General features: G+C 46.8%; 2 non-coding genes across 2 annotated transcripts; both read right to left on the bottom strand.

Moving 5' to 3' along the window:
* Positions 1 to 15,037: 15,037 nt before the first annotated feature.
* On the bottom strand, positions 15,038 to 15,119 carry trnas-gcu (transfer RNA serine (anticodon GCU)). The gene has a single exon. It is a non-coding gene; the product is annotated as a tRNA-Ser (tRNA).
* Positions 15,120 to 15,364: 245 nt separating this feature from the next.
* On the bottom strand, positions 15,365 to 15,454 carry trnar-ucg (transfer RNA arginine (anticodon UCG)). The gene is given in 2 exon segments: positions 15,365 to 15,400; positions 15,418 to 15,454. It is a non-coding gene; the product is annotated as a tRNA-Arg (tRNA).
* Between the last annotated feature and the right edge of the window lie 3,812 nt (positions 15,455 to 19,266).

Genomic DNA, 19,266 nt, shown 5'->3' with positions numbered 1-19,266 from the left:
AACTCCTCTTTCACCCTTCTCTCCTAACCCTCACCCCAACTCCTCTTTCACTCTTCTCTCCAAACCCTCACCCCAACTCCTCTTTCACCCTTCTCTCCAAACCCCTCCCCCAACTCCTCTTTCACCCTTCTCTCCAAACCCCTCCCCCAACTCCTCTTTCACCCTTCTCTCCAAACCCCTCCCCCAACTCCTCTTTCACCCTTCTCTCCAAACCTTCCCCCCAACTCCTCTTTCACCCTTCTCTCCAAACCCTCACCCCAACTCCTCTTTCACTCTTCTCTCCAAACCCTCACCCCAACTCCTCTTTCACCCTTCTCTCCAAACCCCTCCCCCAACTCCTCTTTCACCCTTCTCTCCAAACCCTCACCCCAACTCCTCTATCACCCCATTTCTTTCAAACCCTCACCCCAACTCCTCTTTCACCCTTCTCTCCAAACCTAGCTCCCCCAACTCCTCTTTCACCCTACTCTCCAAACCCCTCCCCCAACTCCTCTTTCACCCTTCTCTCCAAACCCCTCCCCCAACTCCTCTTTCACCCTACTCTCCAAACCCCTCCCCCAACTCCTCTTTCACCCTTCTCTCCAAACCCCTCCCCCAACTCCTCTTTCACCCTTCTCTCCAAACCCCTCCCCCAACTCCTCTTTCACCCTTCTCTCCAAACCTTCCCCCCAACTCCTCTTTCACCCTTCTCTCCAAACCCTCACCCCAACTCCTCTTTCACCCTTCTCTCCAAACCCCTCACCCAACTCCTCTTTCACCCTTCTCTCCAAACCCTCACCCCAACTCCTCTTTCACCCTTCTCTCCAAACCCCTCCCCCAACTCCTTTCACCCTACTCTCCAAACCCCTCCCCCAACTCCTCTTTCACCCTTCTCTCCAAACCTAGCTCCCCCAACTCCTCTTTCACCCTTCTCTCCAAACCCCTCCCCCAACTCCTCTTTCACCCTTCTCTCCAAACCCCTCCCCCAACTCCTCTTTCACCCTTCTCTCCAAACCCCTCACCCCAACTCCTCTTTCATCCTTCTCTCCAAACCTAGCTCCCCCAACTCCTCTTTCACCCTTCTCTCCAAACCCCTCCCCCAACTCCTCTTTCACCATTCTCTCCAAACCCCTCCCCCAACTCCTCTTTCACCCTTCTCTCCAAACCCTCACCCCAACTCCTCTTTCACCCTTCTCTCCAAACCCTCCCCCAACTCCTCTTTCACCCTTCTCTCCAAACCCCTCCCCAACTCCTCTTTCACCCTTCTCTCCAAACGCTCACCCCAACTCCTTCATCACCCTTCTCTCCAAACCTAGCTCCCCCCACTCCTCTTTCACCCATCTCTCCAAACCCTCACCCCAACTCCTCTTTCACCCTTCTCTCCAAACCCTCACCCCCACTCCTCTTTCACCCTTCTCTCCAAACCTAGCTCCCCCAACTCCTCTTTCACCCTTCTCTCCAAACCCCTCACCCCAACTCCTCTTTCACCCTTCTCTCCAAATCCCTCCGCCAACTCCTCTTTCACCCCTACAATTTAATTTTCAACATCACTTACACAAGTCATCCACACTGGAGGTAAATCTGAGGAGCTTCTGTGTGTTGGTGAGGTGATCACTGGACAATAAAGTGCAGAGACTGATGGGTGCTGCTCATTACCCTCAGTGTAATTTAATCCCCTTACCACTGAATACTGCACACAGATGGTCACCTTGGTAACGGAATGGTCATTGTGACATCACTTTCTAAACAATGGCACACAGGACAATGGGTCATCAATAAATGGTAAAGGGATTAAACATTCTGCAATTACATTGTAAATAATATGAAATAAATGCTGAAAAATAACTGGCGAAGATAATAGCTTATCTCTGTGGAATGCACGAGCTAACAATACGAATGATGTGTTTAGTTTACGCACACACACACTTACACATATATATATAGCAAAGACTTTGTGTGCACACTTTTCAGTTGTTGTAATTAAGCTGATGCAATATGTGTTATTAGGTCTTGCTGTGTCAGGATATAAAGATACCGCACGCTATTGCTCCTCCCGCTGCCTGGAGGAATGGAGCAGATATTTAAAGGGACATGGACTCCCTTTTCTCTGCCTAGTTATATTTAAAAGAACAGTCCAGTTTATCTCGGAGTGTCGGATGACTTCACAAGCCCTGCTCCCATTTACAGTCGCTCCCTTCTGTATTGTGCAGTGATTGTAAAGCTGTTTATTTTCAGCGACTTGAGCATTTCTATAATGTCTCAATTGTTTTTAATGATCCATTTGATTTGCTTTTCTAATTTGAAAGGATTTCAGAATTGTGCATTGCGACGAAGGTTTTGTTTAAAGGTGGATTTAAATTTGTTTGAAAATATTCTTTCTAACCCTCCCCCAACCCCCAATTATTAGAACACTCTGCAATACTGTCTGGGAAGGTCCCAAGTTCGGTCCTTGATCTGGGCTGTTTGTTATTCTCAGTCAAGGCAGCAGTTCAGGGGTTCTAATTGTCCTCACTACCACTGGGCTAAATATAAGTAAGAATTATCCAGTGTCCTTGCTCTTGATACCGATCCAGTGACATCAACTGGGAAGTGTGTGGATGTCACTTGAGGGCAGGATTGAACTCGGCTCTGATGCCTATCACAGTGGAAATTTCTATCCTGTACTTAAAGTAACAACTTTTGTAACCTCCATTTGCAGGGTATTAGAATGGGAGGATCTGCAGCTTGAAAACTCAAATCAACCATCACGTCAAGATTTGAGGGAATCATCAGTTTCATCAGGATCACCTTATCATCAGCCTTTGGGAAAACACCAATCACAGTGGGGAGAAACAGGACACATGTTCTGTGTGAGGATGTACCTTCAACCAATCGTCTAGCCTGTGAGACTCGTGTGCCCAGCTGACTCAACACTGTGAATGTGGGGACAGTGGGAATGGATGCAGTTGCGCGTCGGGTGAAAACACATCAGGGAGAGGCCGTTTACGAGCTGAGTGTGGAAAGAGATGCAGTTGATTATCTCAACAACTGCTGTAGGCACATGCTACGTCCTGTCACTAAAAGTGATTAACAGACTGGATTTTGTGTTCAGTGATCCCGGGCGTGTTAGGTATCCCTAACCAACCTGGACACCAAGGCAAAGAGAGGCACTCTGGAAGGTGTGGAGAACTGGGACTTGTCCCTGAGAGTTACCAAAGGCATGGGAACTGAAACAATCGAGAGTTAGAAAGCAGAAAAGGCCCAAAATGGAGCAGTCGGTAACAGGACATCAATAGTCGCCTCTTAATCATAGAGATATCAAATATTGACACATTGTGTAATTTGAAATATCAAAATATTAAACTCCAGCCCAGTTTTCAGAATGATTAACATCAGCAGAAACAAATCCCAACTGACAGAACAAACATGATTCAATCAGAATGTGATTAACAGCAGTAATAACAGAAGAACCCGACCCCTGCAGTCACTTGTGAACTCGCAATTCAGATAACTGAATTAATCTCTTCCCCAACTTCCCCAGTGTGAACTCGCTGGAGTTTCAACAGATGATGGAGTGAACCCCTACCCACACACGGAGCAGGTGAACGGCCTCTTCTCGGTGTGACTGTGACAATGAATTTCTACATCCGACGGGCAACTGAATCCCTCCCCACAGTCTACACATTCCCACGGTTTCTCCATGGTGTGGGTGTCCTTTTGTCTCTCCAGTTTGGACGATCAGTTGAAGATTCGTCCACACACACACACGTGTAGCTTCTCTCCGCTGTGAATGGTGCGAAGTTTTATCAGGCTGTGTAATTGGTTGAAGCTCTTTCTAGTGCACTGGAACAATCTCACGCGGATGTTTGTGTGTCGTGGTGCTTTCCCAGATGTTTGAAATATTTTCCCACAGAGAGAAGAGACAAACATTCCTGCTTCCACATTCAAAGGCCGAGGATCTGGAGCATTTCCACGTTTCATGGTTGGGTTCAGACCTGCACCAGCTGTGTGCAAAGTACGAATAAATTCAAAGAGATGCTGATTTTCTCTGCTGGCCACTGGTTCTTTTGTGCTGGCCCAATAGGATGAGACTGTGTTGCCCGATAGGCTGAGCCTGGGCTGGCCCAATAGGATGAGCCTGTGCTGCCCGATAGGGTGAGACTGTGCTGGCCCGATAGTGCGAGCCTGGATTGGCTCGATAGGGTGAGCCTGTGTTGCCCGCGAGGGTGAGACTGTGCTGGCCCAATAGTGTAAAGCTGTGCTGGGCCGATCAGGTGAGCCTGTGCTGGGCCAATAGGGTGAGATTGTGCTGGCCTGATAGGGTGAGCCTGGGGGCTGGGCCATAGGGTGAGACTGTGCTGGCCCGAGAGAGTGAGACTGTGCTGGCCCGATAGTTTGAGACTGTGCTGCCCGATAGTGTGAACCTGTGCTGCCCGATAGTGTGAACCTGTGCTGGCCCGATATTGCGAGACTGTGCTGGCCCGATAGTGCGAGCCTGGATTGGCTCGATAGGGTGAGGCCAGGCTAGCCCAATAGGGTGAGCCTGTGCTGGCTCAATGGGGTGAGCCTGGGCTGGCCTGAGAGGCTGAGGCTGGGTTGCCCCAATAGGGTGTATCAGTGTTGGCCCAATAGGGTGCGATGTCTGCTGTATAGCGTCCACATCTCTGAGCCATACAGAGGGGTTTCATTACACAGCCCTGCAGACCATGTGCTTGCTGAAAGCTTTGAACTCAAATTGCTGGAGAAATAACATAAATGATGTCTTCACAAGATCCTGCAAATCCCCTGGGAGGACAGATGCACCAACGTTAGCGTCCTTGACCAGGCCAACATCCCCAGCATTGAAGCACTGACCACACTCGACCAGCTCCGCAGGGCGGGCCGCATTGTTCACAAGCCTGACACAAAACTCCCAAAGCAAATGCTCTAGTCGGAACTCCTACATGTCATGCGATCTTAAGGTGGACAGAGGATGCGTTTCAAGGACATCCTCAAAGCCTGTCTGATAAAGTGCAACATCCCAACCGATACCTGGGTGTTCCTGGCCAAAGACCACCCTAAGTGGAGGAAGTGCATCCGGGAGGGCATTGAGCACCTCGAGTCTTATCGCCGAGAGCATACCGAAATATAGCACAGGCAACGGAAGGAGCGTGCAGCAAACCAGTCCACACACCCTTTCCTTCAACCACCGTCCATCTCAACTGGGACAGAGACTGTAATTCTCGTATTGGACTGTTCAGTCACCTGAGAACTCACTTTTAGAGTTGAATTAAGATGTCGAGCGACTGCCTATGAAGATGATGAATAGGGTGAGCTTTGGATGGCCCAATAGGGTGAGCCTGTGCTGGCGCAATAGGGTGAGCATGGGATGGCCCAATAGGGTGAGGCAGGGTTGGACCAATAGGATGAGCCCAGGCCCAGGGTCACCAGATAGCAATCAGACAGCAAGGCTCTCTATATGGGACCACTGACCTGGGCACAAACATGTGATCAATCAAACTGACATACACCCTGAAGCACCGCCCACACGTTGTCCCTGCACAAAGCACCACACATGCGCCGTGAGACCCGCCCTGACCAAGATGGCGGCCGCTGAGCCCGCTCCCCGCCCGGGAAAAAGTTACCACCAAGAAAGTAATCAAGAAAACATCACCGAAGGGCGGCAAGGAGCGCAGAAGGTGGAGGAAGGAGAGTTACTCCATCTACATCTAAAAAGTTCACCCCGACACCGGCATCTCCTCCAAGACCATGGACATCATGAACTCGGTTGTGAAGGATATTTTGGAGCACATCGCGAGTGAGGCTTCCCGCCTGGTCCATTACAACAAGCGCCGCACCATCAGCTCCCGGGAGATCCAGACCACCGTGCGCCTGCTGCTGCCCGGGGAGCTGGCCAAGCACGCCGTGTCGGAAGGGACAAAGGTGGTGACCAAGAACACCAGCTCCAAGTAAAACTGCACGCTGTCCTGAGAGATCAAACCCAAACACAACGGCTCTTTTAACAGCCACTCACAACCTCTCTGAAAGAACTGCACAAACCCATCTCCCTTTAGACTCAATTTACTGTAATTATTTCTTGAACAAGTGTGTGGGGACCTTTGCAGTTCCAGCTGTAGATTTAGTTTTAATTTCTCAGATAACTGATTTTACTGTCCGGTTCTTCCTTTTCCCGCCTTAAACTACAAACACGGTCCCTGGTCGCCCTTTTCCTTTGCTCTCAGACCCGTTCATTTGCAGCGCCTGCCAAAGAATTAGAAACTTGTTTTAGGGTGATACTCAGACTTTAGCCACCTCGTTCTCTCTCACGCCTTCTTCAATTCAAAAGAACATTCTACTTAGGAGTCAATCAGTTTATTAACCTTCGAGTCCGAGTGTAACAATCCAGAATGGGAGTTCTTACAGAGACCAGAACCGGGGCAGTTTGAACACTCTGACCCTCTTCCCTTTTCACAGAAGGTTTCCCAGTTCTGGTCTCACTGCTGCCTGTGCGGGGGATCGATCGATAATCTATGTATTCCAACTTTTACAAAGATTGAGTGGATTGTGTCCCGTTACAGAATAAGTGGGGAGTGATTCCCTCCCATTACATATAGTTTGAAACTGAACCCAAATTTAATCCTGATTGTAACAGCCTGGAATTTACAAGTGAAATGTGGATTAAGACAAAGGGAAACAAAAAAGTGTTTGGAAATATGTGGCTAATGGGGAAGTTACTAATATAATCCGCAATTTTAACAATTATTGGCGGGATTTTTTAATTTCTAAATCCTTCGAAGACTGACTGTTCAGAACAGTCATTTCCGCCCAGGTTTCTTTGGTGGGCTAAGCAGGCTGCGATTGGTCATCCGAAAGGACCAATGAAATTCACCACAGAGCGACCAATCACAAGTTAGCTCCCTGCATTCCTCCAGAAGGTACAAGGCAGATGTGGGAGGAGTTTCTCATTCTTTTCATGATAGTGTAGATTGTGGAACTGTCTCGAAGATAGAAACATAGAAACATAGATAATAGGTGCAGGAGTAGGCCATTCGGCCCTTCTAGCCTGCACCTCCATGAAGATGAAAAACCGGCGGTAAAGCTCGGGCCAAGGCCAAGTGTCGCTCCTCCCGGGCCGGACTGCAGTTCCCTGTGGGCCGTGTTCACAGGCTCCTGCGGAAGGGGAACTACGCTGAGCGTGTGGGTGCCGAAGCCCCGGTCGACATGGCTGCTGTGCTCGAGTATCTGACCGGCTGAAATCCTGGAGCTGGCCGGCAACCCGGCCCGCGACAACAAGAAGACCCGCACCATCCCCAGACACCTGCAGCTGACCATCCGCAACGACCAGGAGCTCAACAAGCTGCTGGGAAAGGTGGCCATCGCTCAGGGCGGGGTGCTGCCTAATATATAGGCTGTGCTGCTGCCCAAGAAAACCACCAGTGTGTCCAAGAGCAAGTAAAGCGGACAGGATTTAATCTAATAAACCAAAGGCTCTTTTCCGAGCCACCCACAGTATCAATGTAAGGGCAGGCTAATGCTCTCTGGATCACAATTGTCCCAGATCTAAATTAACTTTGAATCTCTGCAATGAAGCGGTTAGTTTCCTGATCAGAAATGACCCTCAGACATTGTCGGTTCTAAACTGGTCACTGCTGACAGACAGTGCAACAGGTTCGCTGTTATAAAATCCTGCTGTAAGGTACCATAAATCATTTCTGGCCTGCGAGGCGGTAAACTTACCCCGATTGCGATGGCCGGGTTGGTCTGCGACTGAAAAAGGTGAAGTGCATCTTCATAGCTCCAGAGGTAGAATTCCTGCGGATGAGGGTAGCAGCAGACGGGATCAACCGACTGTGTCCAAAACGGAAGCAATCCAGAGAGCAGCCAGACCCCGTAACACGACGGAGTTGCATTCATTACTGGGGCTCCTGAATTATTTTGCTCACTTTCTTCCCAAATTGAGCACGCTGTTAGAGCTGCTACACGTGCTCCTGCACAGAGGTCGTGAATGGTTCTGGGGGGACAGCCAGGAAAGGGCTTCTGATAGAGCACAAAATTTGTTATGCTCCAACAATCTGTTAACGCTATATGACCCATGTAAGAAACTTGTTTTAACATGCGATGCATCGTCCTATGGGGTCGGGTGTGTGTTGCAGCATGTGAATGCCAATGGTCAGTTTCAGCCAGTAGCTTATGCCTCCAGATGTCTGTCCCAGGCAGAACGGGGCTACGGGATGGTAGAGAAGTAAGCGCTTGCATGGATATATGCTGTAAAAAAAATGCACCAGTACCTGTTTCACAGGAAGTGTGAGCTGGAGACAGATCACAAACCCCGAACGTCCTTTTTGGCCGACAACAAGGCCATAAATGCAAATGCATTGACACCCATTCAGACGGGCCACTCACGTTAGCCGCCTATGACTACACAATACATCACAGACCGGGCACTGAAAACTGCACCGATGCACTCAGCAGGCTCCCACTAGACACCACCGAGGGGCCAACCGAGCATGCTGCTGAGATGGTCATGGCTGTTGAAGTTTTCGAAAGCGAAGGCTCACCTGTGACAGCCCGTCAGATCAAAATCTGGAAAAATAGAGACCCACTACTGTCTTTAGTCAAGAAATGTGTAGTAAATGGGGACTGGGCAGCCACGTACGGGACATTCCCTGAGGAATTCAAACCATTTCACAGACGCAAAAATGAACTCTCGATTCAGGCCGATTGCCTACTATGGGGAAACCGTTTAGTCATGCCCCAGATGGGCAGAGAGATGTTCAACAGAGAACTCCACAATGAGCACCCGGGCATTGTCATGATGAAGGCAATTGCCAGGTCACACATTTGCTGGCCAGGGATGGATGCCGACCTGGAATTTTGTGTTCACAGATGCAACACGTATTCCCAGCTGGGCAATGCGCCCAGGGAAGTTTCCCCTTAGCCCCTGGTCCTGGCCCGTCAACCATGGTCATGTATCCATGTGGACTACGCAAGTCCTTTCATGAGAAAAAATATTTTTGGTTGCAGTAGACGCCTACTTCAAATGGATCGATGTGACATTCTCAATTCAAGCACATCCTCCGCCAAGGTAGAAAGTCAACGTGCAATGTTCGCTGCCCATGGTCGACCGGACGCCTTGGTCAGCGACAATGGCCCGTGCTTTACAAACATTGACTTCCAGGACTTCATTGGCAGGAAATGGTATCAACCATGTCAGAACGGCACCGTTCAAGCCGGCCTCAAATGGTCAGGTGGAACGAGCAGTGCAGATAATCAAACAGTGGATGCTCAGAATCCAAAGGGGTTCCCTACAAAGCCGCTTATCATGCCTCCTGTTGTCCAATAGATCCCGACCACACTCGCTCACAGGGGTTCCACCCGCATAGCTGCTAATGAAAAGGACACACAAAACCAGGTGATCCATTATACGCCACACCATGAAATAAATTGTTGAGAGCAGGCGCCAGTCACAATGTGACTACCATGACGGGAATGCGAGGGCGCGATGTATTGATGTCAATGACTCTGTCTTTGTTCTCAACTACGCTGCAGGGCTTAAATAACTTGCAGGCACTGTGATTGCCCAAAGAGGGAAATAGGATTCTGATAGTTAAACTTACCAATGGACAAATCTGCCGCAAACACGTGGATTAAACAAAAAGGGGGTTCAGCAACCCCATAGAAGAAGCAGAGGAAGAACACGATATAGAGTTCACTCCTCCATAGGTAACCGAACTTCGGAATCAAGTGGAGGAGAGCCCAGTCACTGTGGGCAGTCCGGACGGGCCTAAGGCACCGCAAACAGCAGACACTCAGGCCAACGCCCAACAACTGGAGCCCCAACTCAGGCGCTCTACAAGGGAGCGTAAACCACCAAAGAGGCTTAACCAATGATCCCAATAAGACTTTGGGGAGAGGTGATGTCATGCATTCAACTGTCATTGTAACCCATGTATAAACTGACCCAAGTTGTACACCGTGAGAACATTGACCATAAGGAGGTGCACTTGTGGGAGACACTCCTAACCTGCACTTTCAGGTATAAAAGGGGAAGCTCCACCCATTATCATCACTTCAGTGCTGGCTAATAATTGCTACTGGCCACAGAGTGACCTTCTCTCAAGTATGGGCCTCCTGTACATTTATTCTGTATAGTAAGGACATATTAGACAGAGGGTTCAAACTGCCCTGGTTATGGTCTATATAAGAACTCCCATTCTGGATTGTTATACTGCGGGGAGTGTCGGGTTAATAAACGGACTGACGCAATAGGAATTGAAAAATAAATTTGATAAGTACTTGCGAGAGAGAATGTGTGATTGAAATCTGAGTCTCAGCCTCTAAACATGCTTTTAATTCGGCAGGCGGTGCATATGAACAGGTCTGAGAGTGAAGCTGCTTATCTGAGAATTCAAAACTAAATCTACAGCTGGAACTCCAAAGGTTCTCACACAATTGTTCAGGAAATAATTAGTGATTTAAGTTTAAAGGTAGATGAGTTTGTGCAGCTCTTTCAGAGAAATTGTGGGTGGCTCTTAAAAGAGCCGTTGTGTTTGGGTTTGATCTCTCAGGACAGCGTGCAGTTTTATTTGGAGCTGGTGTACTTGGGCACCGCCTTTGTCCCTTCCGACACGGCGTGCTTGGCCAGTTCCCCGGGCAGCAGCAGGTGCACGGCGGTCTGGATCTCTCGGGAGCTGATGGTGCGGCGCTTGTTGTAATGGACCAGGCCGGAAGCCTCACCAGCGATGCGCTCCAAAATATCCTTCACAACCGAGTTCATGATGTCCATGGCCTTGGAGGAGATGCCAGTGTCGGGGTGAACCTGCTTCATCACTTTGTAGATGTAAATGGAGTAACTCTCCTTCCTCGACTTTCTGCGCTTCTTGCTGCTCTTCGGTGGTGTTTTAGTGACCGTTTTCTTGGCGCCTTTCTTGGCAGTATCGAATAAGAACATAAGAATATAAGAATTAGGAACAGGAGTAGGCCTTCTAGCCCCTCGAGGCTGCTCCACCATTCAACACGATCATGGCTGATCTGGCCGCGGACTCAGCTCCACTTACCCGCCCGCTCCCCGTAACCCTTAATTCCCTTATTGGTTAAAAATCTATCTATCTGTGACTTGATTACATTCAATGAGCTAGCCTCAACTGTTTCCTTGGGCAGATAATTCCACAGATTCACAACCATCTGGGAGAAGAAATTCCTTCTCAACTCGGTTTTAAATTGGCTCCCCCGTATTTAGATGCTGTGACCCCTACTTCTCGCCTCCCAGACCAGTGGAAACAACCTCTCTGCCTCTATCTTGTCTATCCCTTTCATTATTTTAAATGTTTCTATAAGATCACCCCTCATCCTTCTGAACTCCAACGAGTAAAACTGTTTCCCCCGGTGGTGGGAGAGTGCTCAGCGGCCGCCATATTGGTCAGGGCGGTCACACGGCGTATGCACGGTCCTTTGTGCAGGGACAAAGGGTGGGCGGTGCTTCAGGATGTCTGTCAGTTTGATTGGTCACATGTTTATGTCCAGCTCAGTGGCCCCTGAAAGGGAGCCTTGTTGTTCTGATAGTTGTCTGGTGACCTGGGCAGCACGCCTCACCCTATTGTGTCAGACCAGCCCAAGCTAACCCTATTGGGCCAGCCCAGGCTCACCCTAATGGGCCAACACAGTCTCATCTCCTTGGGTCAGCCCGGGCTCACACTATTGGGCCATACCGGGCTCACCCTATTGGGTCACCCAGGCACATCCTATTGGGCCAGTCCGGGTTCACCCTATTGGGCCAGCACAAAAGGCCCACTGATCAACAGAGAAAATCAGCAGCTCATTTATTTTATTCTCACTTTGCGTACTTACCCAACCATGTAAACTGGAAATGAAGAATACCATCTGCCTTTGCATGTGGAAGGAGAAACATTTTTCAGTTCTGTCTGTGGAAAATTATTTCAAACATCAGTGTGACTTTAAAAGCACCGAGACACACATACCCTGTCCGAGTGAGAATGTTCCAGTGCACTGACTGTGGAAAGAGTTTCAACCAGTTACACAGCCTGAAAAACATCGCACCATTCACAGCGGAGAGAAGCTACACGTGATCTGTGTGTGGACCAAACTTCAACTGATCGTCCAACCTGGAGAGACACAATGACACCTGCTCCATGGAGAAATCATGCAAATGTGGAGACTGTGGGAAGGGATACAGTTCCCCGTCTGATCTAGAAATTCATCATCATAGTCACACTGGGGAGAGACCATTCACCTGCTCTGTGTGTGGCCAAGGTTTCACTCAATCATCTGATCTGCTGAAACTCCAGCGAGTTCACACTGGGGAAGTGTGGGAAGGGAGTTACTCAGTCATTTGAATTGCGAGTTCGCAAGTGACTGCAGGGGTTGGGTTCTACTGTTAGTACTGCTGTTAATCACATCCTGACTGAATCGTGTTCATTCTGTGAGTTGGGAATTGTTTCTGCTGATGTTAATCACCCATAAAACTGGGCTGGAGTTCAATATTTTGATATTTCAAATAACACAGTGTGTCGATACTTGATGTCTCCATGATAAGAGTTGACAAATTGATGTCTTGTTATCGAAAGCTTCATTTTGCGCCTTTACTCCTTTCTAACTCTAGATTGTATCAGTTCTCAGACCTTTGGTTTCTCTCAGGACAAGTCACAGTTCCCCATACCGTCCAGAGCGTCTTGATGTCCAGGGTAGGGGTAGCTAACACGCCCAGGATCATTAAACACAAAATCCAGTCTGTTAATTACTTACAGATACTGGAATGTTCGTGTGTCCACAGCATCTCTCTCACCTTCAATGTGTGAATAGAGTATCACCCCTGGAAAGCTGGTTTCAATTTAAATTTGAATTCACTCAGTAAATGTATTTTTTTTAAATATCTACAAGTAAACCGATCACTTCAACTAATTGGCAAAGGTTTACAGTCAACTAGATGGACAAGTAAAAACATCGCGGCCCAATAGCACAGCTCGATATTCACAGGAGAAAGTCTGTTATCTAAGTCCTCAATTGTCAGTTGGTGAGATGAGAGACTGAATCTCTTTCCACACTCAGCTGGTAAATGGCCTCTCCCTGACGTGTTTCCACCGAACGCACATCTGCATCCATTCCCACAGTCCCCACATTTACAGTGTTTAGTCAGCTGGGCACATGAGTCTCACAGGTTGATGAATGGTTGAAGTTCTATCCACACACAGAACATGTGTACTGTTTGTCACCGCTGTGATTGGTGTTTTTCCAAAGGCTGATGATAATGTGATCCTGATGAATCCAGAGAATCTCTCAAATCTTCTTGTGATGTTATGTTTGAGTTACCAAGCTGCAGATTCTCCCCTTCTAATATTCTGCAAATGTAGATTACAAAAGTTGTTACTTTAAGTGCAGGATAGAAATTCAGAACAGACAAGTCTAGTTTCTATCGGACATTCTGTCCCCCTCCTGTCCCTCCGAAGCTGTAAAAGCCTTATTCTAGTCACTCTCCCTCCATCCTTATTGTCCAAAATCAACTGCGAATTACTTTCTCCAGGAAGTGCTGAATCTGGCTGGGTGCAATTCCACAGAAATGTGTTAACCTCTGGTGCTTCACCATCAGTCGACTCAGTGAGTGTCAGCAGGATTTCCACTGTGGTAGGCATCAGAGCCGAATCCAATCCTATACCCAAATGACATCCACAGACCTCCCAATTGATGTCACTGGATCAGTATCAAGAGCAAGGGCAGTGGCTAACTTTTATTCATAATTAGCGCAGTGGTACTGAGGACAATTATAACCCCTGAACTGCTACCTTGGCTGAGATCAACGAACAGCCCAGATCAAGGATCGAACTTGGGAACATCCCAGTCAGTATTGCAGAGTGTTCCAAAATTTGGGGGGTTGAGGGAGGGTTGGAAATAATATATTGAAACAAATTTTACTTCAACTTTAAACAAAACCTTCGTCACATTGCACAATTCTGAATTTTTTCCAAATTAAACAAGCAAGTCAAATGGATTATAAAAACAATGTGCCATTTTAGAAAGGCTCAAGTCACTGGAATAGACAGCTTCACAATCACAGCACAATACAGAAGGGAGCGAATGTTAATGGGAGCTCGGTTCGTGAAGTCCGCCGACACTCTGAGATAAACTGGACTGTACCTTTAGATATAAATAGGCAGAGAAAAGAGAGTCCCTGTCCCTTTAAATAGCTACCCCATTCCCCAGGGCAATGGGAGCAGCAACGGCGCGATATCTCTTGAGATACTGACACAGCAAACACCGCGGGATGGGTTCCCGCAGGTTCCTAAAGACCTAAGAAATACAATTGAATCAGGTTAAGAAGAACAACTGAAAAGAATGCACACTGAGTGCTTGCTATATGCGTGTGTGTGTGTAAACAAAACACATTATTCTTAATCTTTGCTAGAGATAAGCTATAATCTGCACCAGTTATTATCCAGCATTTTATTACCGATCATTTACAATGTCATTGCAGAGTGTTTAATTCATTTCGCATTTATTGATGGCCCATTGTCTTGTGTGCTATTGTTTAGAAAATGATGTCAGAATGAACATTCCTTTACCAAGGTGACCATGTCTGTCCGCAGTATTCAGTGGGAAGGCGATTAAATCGTTATTCTGGGATTTGGACGCTGTGGGAACATCGGCGCAAAATCACACGTTTTAATATGAAATATGTCTGTTTTCTCACATGTGGAGCTTCTGTGAGAAGCGGAACTTTGAGTAAAAAATGGCGGGGCTCGTCCGGGATTTGGCCCGGGCCCTCTCGCGTTTCAAATGTGATCATTCGTAAGTGAGAATCATAGCCCGAGAACAACGAGCCGCCGACAGTGAAAAGCGCAGCTCTCAGATTCTGCCGGTAGTGAGAAAAGATATTAGACCCACCGTGCTTGTGCTGTCCCTCAGAGACCTATCTAATTAGTCCCCCTCGCCATAGTCCTGCAAATGTCATCCTTTTGACGAATATGTTATTAATTTGAGACATGACATGAGCAAAGTACAGCATCCTTTTAAGAAAAAGAGGTATTTGCCGATGAAGTCAAATGTGAATGACAAAACGACCAGGCAGGTCAAAGCTGTAGGACAACGACGTCGAGGATGGGATTCGAACCCATGCGTGCAGAGCACAATAGATTAGCAGTCCATCGCCTTAACCTCTCGGCCACCTCGTCCACTCCAGAGCTCATCTTCAGCGATTCAATCTCCTGCTTTTTGTATCCACACAGAAATAATGTGCAAGAAAGTCCACTTCACAGCTTTCTCTGCCCGTGCATGCAGATCGACAATGATGAAAACTTGCCATGAGATTCCATCAGCAAGCAGCCTTCCTTCACTTCAGGTGAGTGACTGGAATAGATGGTTGGTTTCTCAGTAGAATCGCAACAAAGAATATAAAATTTCAGGCATTGAGCGAATACGACAGCGGCAGGATTCGAACCTGCACTATTCTGATAATTTCGTGGTTTGTGATCGAAGTCAGACGCCTTACCCATTAGGCCACGCGGCCTCTGACATTAGCGTATGTTGTGCTGTTGTGTATATTGGGAGCAAATTCGGGGCAACTGCAATATCAAGGAGTGGATTTCGGAAAAGATGTGCATGTTTCGAATGAATGAACAGGCGCACTGCGATCTGGGTGCGCACCGGCGCAGGCAACCCCGAGGAGAAAATCCGTTTCAAAGGGATAGATTATGAACCGGAACCGACAACCAGCCCGTTTAAACAGACACAGAATGATCCGCGACTGACGGCAGTTGCCTTTTAAAAGAATAAAGTGAGATTTCTATCTTCCCTGAATGCAATTGTGCAGTGGGGCTCAGGACCACGCGGGGCTCAGACGGTTATTGAAGCCACAGGTGATAGACAGGCAGGAAGCAGGGAGCGACCTAAAACCAGCCCAGACTGAAATATATATATTTTTAATATTTTAAGAAAATAAATACGTTTAAATTTTGTTTTTAAAAAATTGAATTTGATTTGTTTTAAATAAATAAATAATTGATTCATAATCTATGTATTTTTTGATTGAACGAAGACTTTGTGACTAGAAGAATTTCATTGAATGCAGTCAATAAATACCCAAACACAGTAAGCCCATGGTGGAAGACAAGCCACGAGGGAAGGTGTGGGCTACAAAGGCGATTTTTTAAAGTCGTGTGTGTCTTTCTGTTGGACCTGACAGCAGCTGCTTGTGCTGTGAAAGAGGTCAAATGTAATAGAGCCCGGTGCAGGCAGAACAGAAAACGCATATTTATTTTGGATGTTAAAAATTTGAGATTATATATAAATATATATACATGTATAAACAAAGTCCATCACTCAGTCATGTCTTGTCTTGTGTTGGTTTGATTTGATTTGAATTTGAATTAGAAAATGAGGATGGATGATGTAATCATGTCACACAGCCCTGGCTAAAATCGCTATATTTCTAACTTTTGTATTTTCCCTTCTTTCAGATGTGCAACAGCAAAATCCCACAGCAGAATCTTCTACTGTCAGAGAATCCACGAAGAGTGTTCACTCAAATCAGTACGGTTTCAAGTTGCATGTAATGCATTTTTCTCACATGACAGTAAGATCGCACAGCACGTTTGCACACACTCTGGCTTACACAGACACACAAACATAATAAATTTCCTGCACCCTCCAAAGGCAGTTTTTAAAATTTGAAAATGGAAATCCGGGACATACAGCACATCCCTTTTAAACAGACACAGAAAAGATGCGGGTCTGATAGTACACCATTTTAAACAGAAAGAGAATGATCTAGGACAGACAGCACATCCGCTTAAAAGGGACACGGAAATAGAATGAATAAAAACAGATAAATATGTAAAACTCGGCAGGTCGTGCAGATTCTGTGGATGAAGAACCCGTTTTCACGTTCTGTATGATAATCATTCCGATATTTTAGGAAAAAGTTAAAGATTACAGATGTTTTCAACAAAAATAGCACCTGGTAAAATACGCAGCGTGAAAGGTCAAATGGGAACGTCTGTGAGACAGGAGTGATTAAATAATAAATGGCAAAATGGAGAAAGGCAAAGGGGGTGGTAATCGGGCAATAAGGTAAAAAGGATGGTCCAGAGGAGGTGTTAGTGGGAACAGCAGAACCATTACCAGACAATGGGAGCGGTGCTTATCATCCGATACGTTGAACCTAATGTTGAGCCAGAAGACGAGAACATGCCAACAATATAGGGTATCACCGCCTTTTAATCAGACCAGGCAGCTTTGCCAGCCCGGATTGATTTCCTGTCCGCTTTGAATTCGGCAACCAAGGGACTAATTCAAAAGTCATCTTCTCTTATCTTTTCAGATCTAGAGAAACAGGACGCACTGATATTCAGTGCAGAGGTGGAGATTGACGCTGAATGTATGCTTTTCCCAATTGAGGTGAAGTTATGCGGACAGACAGGAAGATATACTGATCAAGTAATGGCCGGAACTAAACACGCGTTTAGGTTATCCAACGAGTCACAGAGCCGAGTACCTCTGAGATATTTTAACTTTACTCAGTTTGGCGGGTTTCACTTTGCTCTGGGATTTGGACGCTGTGGGGACACCGGCGTAAAATCACACGTTTTAACGTGAAATATATCTGTTTTCCCACATGTCGAGCGGCTGTGAGAAGCGGATCTTCGAGTAAAAAATGACAGGGCTCGTACGGGATTTGGCCCGAGACCTCTCGCATTTCAAATGTGATCATTCCTAGGCGAGAATCATAACCGTGGACCAACGAGCCGCCGACAGTGAAAAGCGCAGCTCTCAGATTCTGCCGGTAGTGAGAAAAGATATTAGTCCCATCGTGCATGTGCTGTCTCTCAGAGACCTATCTAATTAGTCCCCGTCGCCATAGTCCTGCAAACGTTATCCTTTTGACGCATATATAATTAATTTGAGACATGACATGAGCAAAGTACAACATCCTTCAAAGTAAAAGGTGAAATTGGCGATGAGGTTAAATGTGAATGACCAAGGAGTTCAAAGCTGGAAGACAACGACAATAAAGATGACATTCGAACCCATGCGTGGAGCGCACAATGGATTAGTCGTCCATCGCCTTAACTTCCCGGCCACTTCGTCTCTTCGGTGGCCCATCGTCAGCCATTCAATCTCCTGCTTTTTGTTTCCAAATAGAAATAACGTGCAAGAAAGTCCACTTCACAGCTTGCTCTGTCCGTGCATGCAGATCGACAATGATGAAAACGTCCCATTGATTCTATAAGCAAACAGCCTTCCTTTACTTCAGGTGAGTGACTGGAAGAGATGGTTGCTTTCTCGGCAGAATCGCAACAAAGGATATAACATTTCACGCATTGAGCGAAGTCGTCTGCGGCAGGACTCGAGCCTGGAATTATCTGATAACTTCGCGGTTATGATTGAAGTCAGACGCATTATCCATTAGGCCACGCGACCTCCGCCATCATTAGCCATTGTGTTGTTGTTTATATTGGGCGCAAATTCGGGGCAACTGCAATATCAAGGAGTGGATTAAGGAAAAGATGAGCATATTTCGAGTGAATGAACAGATGCACTGCGATCTGGGTGCGCACCGGCGCAGCCAACCCCAATGTAACTTGGAACATAACAGTTTATCAATTCAGTCATTGCAGCTGAAATCATACTCCTTCTCAAACTATACAGGATGACCCGGGTCCATGAGAAAATCCGTTTTAAAGAGAAAGATTATGAACCGGAACTGACAACCAGCCCATTGAAACAGACACAGAATGATCCGGGACTGCAAGGACATCCCTTTTACCCAGATGCAGAATGAGCCTTGACTGACAGCAGATCCCTTTTAAAAGAATAAAGTGAGATTTCGATCATCCCTGAAGGCAATTGTGCAGTGGGGCTCAGGACCACGCGGGGCAGAGACTGTTATTGAAGCCACAGGTGATAGACAGGCGGGAAGGAGGGAGGGACCTAAAACCAGCCCAGTCTGAAATATATAATTATTTAACATTTTAAGAAAATAAATGCATTTAAATTGTATTTAAAAAAAATTAAATTTGAGTTGTTTTAAATAAATAAATAATTGATTCATATTCTATATATTTTTTGATTGAACGAAGGCTGTGTGACTGGAAGAATTTCATTGGAAATGGGTGCAGTCAATAAATACCCAAACGCAGTAAGCCCATGGTGGAAGACAAGCCACGAGGGAAAATGTGGGCTACAAAGGCGATCTTTTGAAGTCGCGTATGTCTTTCTGCTTGATCTGACAGCAGCTGCTTGTGCTGTGAAAGAGGTCAAATGTAATAGAGCCCGGTACAGGCAGAACAGAAAACGCATATTTATTTTGGAAGTTAAAAA

The sequence above is a fragment of the Pristiophorus japonicus genome, unplaced genomic scaffold, assembly GCF_044704955.1.
Source record: "Pristiophorus japonicus isolate sPriJap1 unplaced genomic scaffold, sPriJap1.hap1 HAP1_SCAFFOLD_502, whole genome shotgun sequence".
Lineage (NCBI taxonomy): Eukaryota > Metazoa > Chordata > Chondrichthyes > Pristiophoridae > Pristiophorus > Pristiophorus japonicus.
The sequence above is the reverse complement of the archived record's forward strand: the minus strand, read 5'-3'. Positions and strand labels throughout refer to the sequence as shown.